Here is a 6000-nt window from a genome sequence, read left to right as displayed (position 1 = left end):
ACAGTTCTACAAAAAAACAGTTCTATCCGTCGCTGAAGTACGCTATGTTGTTAGATCAGGTGCAGAGAGCAAACACACAGGCCGGGACAATTGCAAGATACTACGATAGTAACCTGGTATAATTACTGCCTACTATAGAATATATATTCGTTGAAAGTCCAAGAACTCATAATAAATGAATACAAAAAAAAGTAAATTCAGTGTGTTTCGATGTCCGCCATACACATATGTTGCTTTTATTAAATACTTTTCATATTTATAAGACAATTTATTCTATTGTTTACGCACTACGACGGCACTGGCTCAGTACACATAGCTTTCGCATAGAGCTGGAGAAGGCGCAACAATCCGACATGTAGCGAGTGAAAATCATCAATGAGACTATATTATACAGTAATCGGCCTTGATAGGATATTTCCGCCTCGAAGTTGCGTAGACTTTGAATACCCTAATTATTATTGGTGATGGAAATTGACGTAGAAATACAAAATCAATGAGTCACGTAGTCGTACTGTATACAGTATCCAAATACCTCCCGAGAATAGATTTCCGATTTATGAAAAATCCATATCACCCATTGAGCACGAAATTACCTTAACCCCTCAGACGACATAGGAAAAAGGAAAGGTCGACCCAATCACTGACTCTGGTAGGGGGAATACATTTCCGCCTGGGTATCATACTGAGATAAATACCAAATCAGACATGGCAACCTAATGGAATAGTCATGCTGAGATTTAAAAAAAAAAGAAGTTAAAAATCGACCTGCTCGCAAATGAAATTTACACGCGAAATGTAACAAAGCAACGTGGGAATATACATCATATTATGATCTAACCCAATTTGAAATTACACTGAAGAAATCTATTTAGATAACTTGAAAAAAAACACCGAGTAAAATATGCATCGTGTCATAATGGCCGGGCAAAATTTTAGAAAGTTGTAAATTTCCACACAAAGAAATACGTTGTAATTACATTTGCAGTTGCGGCGAACTTTAACATGCATTGTTATTAACGATGTTTTTTTTGGCTCTCTCCAAGTTCGTGCGTTATTATTGGTCCGATTACACCAAAGTCATCGTGTGGCAGACACGTTTTCACTTATATAGCTTGAAGCCAAATAGGCCATTTCTTTGTTACAGCGAAATGGAGTGAAATGCGAGTACATATAAATGCTTTCTTCTTCTCCAGTCATCACTTATGCCGGTGAATACCGTCGACGACTTTTTTCGAAGCGCAATTAAATTAACATTTCCCAGAATTAGCATGAAATTAAGCGAACTGATGCCGCGATTCACACGAGCGACCCACACATCCAAGTCAGTCAGAATAATCAAAAGGTTAGCCCGACAACTTGGATTTCATCATGCGTTCACGTTTTAAATCTTCGTTAAAATAAAACAAATTGAACGCATCTTTTCCGTCATTGATGTTTCTGGACTGAAAGTAAGCGATGTTTGCATGCAATGTAGTGCAGTAGTTAAAAGGTCGTTATTAGCAAACCAGACACCCTAACTCCAGATAAAAAAAATCACCGTTTTAGTAATGAATTAAGAGCGCGCACATAAGCACTACTGTCGAGTCAATGAACAAACTCGCCATGGCGTATAAGTACAATACAAATTGTTGGAACGCCATTGTCAGTAAAGTAACCAGACTAACTCGCCAATCAAAGCGATTTCCTCTTGGAGTATGCGACAAAAAATCATTCTTTTGTCACAGCGATATTGTTTTATTGTAATCGTTTCATCGGAGCGACGAGAAAATTCTACTCTCGGAGTACACATCCATCATCTCTATAATCCGTCAATCTCCCTGGGTCAGGTACGTATATCTACTAGTATATATCACGTATATGCGCTTTCTGGTTCAACATTCAAATTAAAAGAAAACCTGCGCACGCATTATTATTTCGCCTATAAAAAATATATATATATTAAAAGTTATAAAAATCGAGGTGTAAGTCGGTAAACAAACGAAAGTTTCTGCATATAGTACGGTGACCTATTTTTGATAAGGCCAGTATCATGATTTAATAATTGTTATATGATACGTGATATATCGTACGCGCGCGGTCGACTGTGCATTTTCCATTCATGCTTTCTATATAGCAAAGCAGCGTTACTTGTCCGCCGCACTGATATTGGTTAGTTTTAACAGTTAGTCGCAGTTTCCATGAAATCTCACGAAATATGAAATGAGTTTATAAATTGCAACAGCTTGATATAACCGTCTTTTGTTCGTTTATTTCTTCAATTTTAAACGCGTTGTTCATGCATCGGCGGCAAACGTCTCCGCTGTTCCGAGTATTACGCATACACTGGGATAATTCAATATTTATTCCTATTTAAGTAGCACAAGACAGTAAAGTGTGGGTTTTCGAGCAGCGCTGTCGCCATATCATATATGGTTTTTTTGCGTAAGTTGATGCGCAAATAAGGGGAACGGTTGAATGTACTATAAAAGTTTCCATCATTATTGTCGGGGAGGATGGGTGGTAGGCACCTGGGAGTCAATGCACGGAACGCAGATAATATTTCACTCGCTCGGTGGCAACGTTTAGATCCTAATTTGGGGATCGTATTTCCATGTTTCAAATCAGATAAAGTGAGCATGTCTAGGTAATGTACGTTGTGTTGCAGTGCATTAGTAACACCGCAGAAAATGAGGATAAAAGCTACCAGAGCTTTTAGTTGTTCTAGTGTTACATTACGATATTTAAACTGTGGTCCTTGCGGTGTGCCAAATAAGTGTGCATTCTATAGTTCTTCGTTATAGTTTGTCTTCTTAGTATTCTGGAAACCGTCGTAAATTAATTATTATTTTTACATAATTATTTGTTAATTTTATCCTAGTTACGAAGATATTGCAGCGCCTGTTTTTATAACTGAAACCATACAGTACTCACACCAACAATCGTCGGGGAAAACAACAAATGCATAGCGCTGAGTACTGTGATGTTTAGATTCAGTGGATTAACAGTAACAACGATTGTATATTTTGGCGTGTAATAATTACATATGTCAATATCACTGTGTACCTGGAAAGTGCCTGGTACAAATACGCCCTCCCTCCCGTAACACGGTAAATAATATACGTACGATTTTTCTGATTGGATATTGTGATATCCAGTTTATAACAATGTCGTACCTTTTCCACTTTGTACAACTCGTTTTCCTCGCAAACATTGCGCTGATAGTGATCGAGCCAACAGCCAATCAAAAATGGTTTTACCGTGACCATTTTACGGGTAGCAACAGTATAGCCATAAACCAACAATTAAGATTTAGAATGATTCACTTAATTATTGGTGTCCTGTTCAATGTGTTCACGAAGTTATGAACGATTGTTCTCATACTATGGCGTCACCGTTTCTTACGCATATAATTTGGTCAGTTGGACGCCTCTCTAAATGTTTCCTAAGCAAATATGTATAATCCATAGAGGGCAAGTGTGTCAACTGGGTGTTTCTACATTTCGAATTTGATCGAAAGTCCTCTCATCAGTATCATGTTTGCAATCAAAACTCTTTTATAATGGTGACTAATCGATTGAAGTGCCATATTGGGCGCATCAGTTATGGGGTTTTTTGCAAAAAGATTCATTTTACATTTTTTTTTCACTTCGACATTTTCTATTCTTTTTTCACCGCTTCGCCATGTACATCCAAAAGGTAGCTTGTAGACATTAATCATTTACTTGTCTAGGTGCTCCAATCAGCATCGCCGCGAGGGCATCCACAATCTTTATGATTTTGCCGCCGCTATGCGCATTGTTCCCTGTCAATAGCTTTATAATGAGTGCTGAATGAGCACGCAGTTCAGCTTTTCAAGTCTCTATTTTTCTTCGGTGTCATTGTCGTGCTTTTCATATGTCCGTTTGATGTTCCCTTTCCGACGGTCTTTTGTACTGTGCTGTGGTGACCTGCGCAAGTGAGACCTTGAGCCTAGCTGCCGAGATTTATCAAAATCTTTCAGCAGTTACGCCGGTCTTCACTAGTATATCCGAAACTTTATTTATAATCTCATCTGTGGCGTACGTAACCTTTGCTATATTATAGACTGTACTTTTTCTACGATGTCGTCGGTGCGGTACCCGGAAGTAGATCATTCATGACCAACTGTCCAAGCACAGATACGGAGTACATTTTTACGTATGAGGTTCACGCGCACGTTGGATACCAGAATCCTTGAAAGCGCAACTGGTGACGGGGATATTTATGGTATGTATTGAACCATCGATTTGTCCGCATGATTTATGTATATATAAATGAATGTACTACATTGTTGGTGCAATACTCAACAAGTGGGATATATACCTAAATGCTGAAAAATAACATCAGTGACAACGTTCAGCAGGCATAGTCAATAACTTAAACGCCATAAAAAGCCCCTGGTTGTATGATCACATCGCGTCTTTACACATCGCAGTTGTGCTTTATGTAAAACAGTTCGAAGCATATCGTCGTGTTGGCACTTATACGTATAGGCACTACGGTGTCCGGCAATGACTCGCACTCTCTCTCGAACAGGTCCGCGTCTGAGCTCTAATTCGCGTGTTATCCGTATCGAATTTATATTTAATGTAATATGGCATGCTGAAATAATGTATTCGAAGGTCTGATCCATTACAGTTAAAATCGATTACCATTGACTGTGCGTACGATTTTGGATGGAGCCTCTAATATATTACCATGGCGACTCATGAGTATATGATTGATTGTGGAGTCCTTGGCATGGTTTTCACTTGTGATATGTAATGAGGCATGGAGTTTTGGGCGATAGATTGGTTCCCACGAGTGTGTGGCCCTACCGAGAGAAGGGTGGCACATTGACAGTCGCTGTTTCAAGTTGTCCATCGAGAAATAGCAAACACACCCGGGGTTCATATATACACTGATTGTCACGGCGAAGCTTTAAAATCCATCCAGGTTCAGTGTTGTCCTTATTTGTGTTGTTCTTAATTGTTAAGCATCCACTTCAGACCCTATTAGTTGTTTGGATAAAAAACGACTTATTCTGCACCAGCAGATTCTTTCTTTGGCGTTCTTATACGATGCGTTACTTATTCAATACACGCCCGTCCACGCAAAGAAAAAAAAGTCACTCGCTAAGCGTTCACAATTCATACACATATTTGTAATAAGGACAACATTCGTTAAGGAATAGTACATTTTCCGTTATTAACATGACTTATTGCTTATAATAGTCTTTATGCGGTTGCTAGAATCATAACCTGTCTTGAAAACTCTTATGATAGCAACATAGAATTGTATCTAGAAGTCGCCTTTATGCACTGGTTGATGTACCATCCCCAAAGCCCCGTTCATCGAACCCCCAAATCCCCGCACCTATTTAATGCCTTCACGGGCGATTACACCACTTGGTTATCAGCGTCGAATCACTCGCCATTCATTAGCACAATCCCCCCCAATAATCATTGCAAAATACCTGATCAGGGTATTTTCTTCTTCAGTGGTTGTTTTAAGGATAGCTAATTGAATTATTTGTATCCACCTTTCAGAGATGGGATCTTAAGTTTAATGTTTGTGACCGTCTTTGTTCCAAGCTATGACACAAACTGTGAGTAGTTAATTGGGTTCCTTTTTTTGACAATTTCCATTGTGGATGTTTCTGTGTTGATTTCTTGTGGTAGACCTGTCGATTATCTTCAATTCAATTGACATCTATAAAAACGCTATCGAGGGTTGCGTTTTTCGTCGTTTTGAGATTGCATTGTTCAATGTATCGATCTCTTCTTGGATACTGTGTATGTCCAGTACACGTGTTCGCTGAAACAACTGAGTTGTGTCCGCGATATATACTGGCAACGATAGACCGTATCCCAAGTGAAAGCCGATATATCATCACAGTTGTCGAACAAGACTATACTTATTTAAGAGCTCGCAGGCTTTCTCAGGTGTGTCGGAGCAGCCTTTAGGCGTAGGGTTTGACATGGTTCCGATCATTCATGTGGTTTGTTTTTTTGAAACAAGATA

This window comes from Saccoglossus kowalevskii, chromosome 2, assembly GCF_978046115.1.
Source record: "Saccoglossus kowalevskii chromosome 2, keSacKowa6.1, whole genome shotgun sequence".
NCBI classification, from domain to species: domain Eukaryota; kingdom Metazoa; phylum Hemichordata; class Enteropneusta; family Harrimaniidae; genus Saccoglossus; species Saccoglossus kowalevskii.
This window is presented reverse-complemented; position numbering follows the sequence as displayed.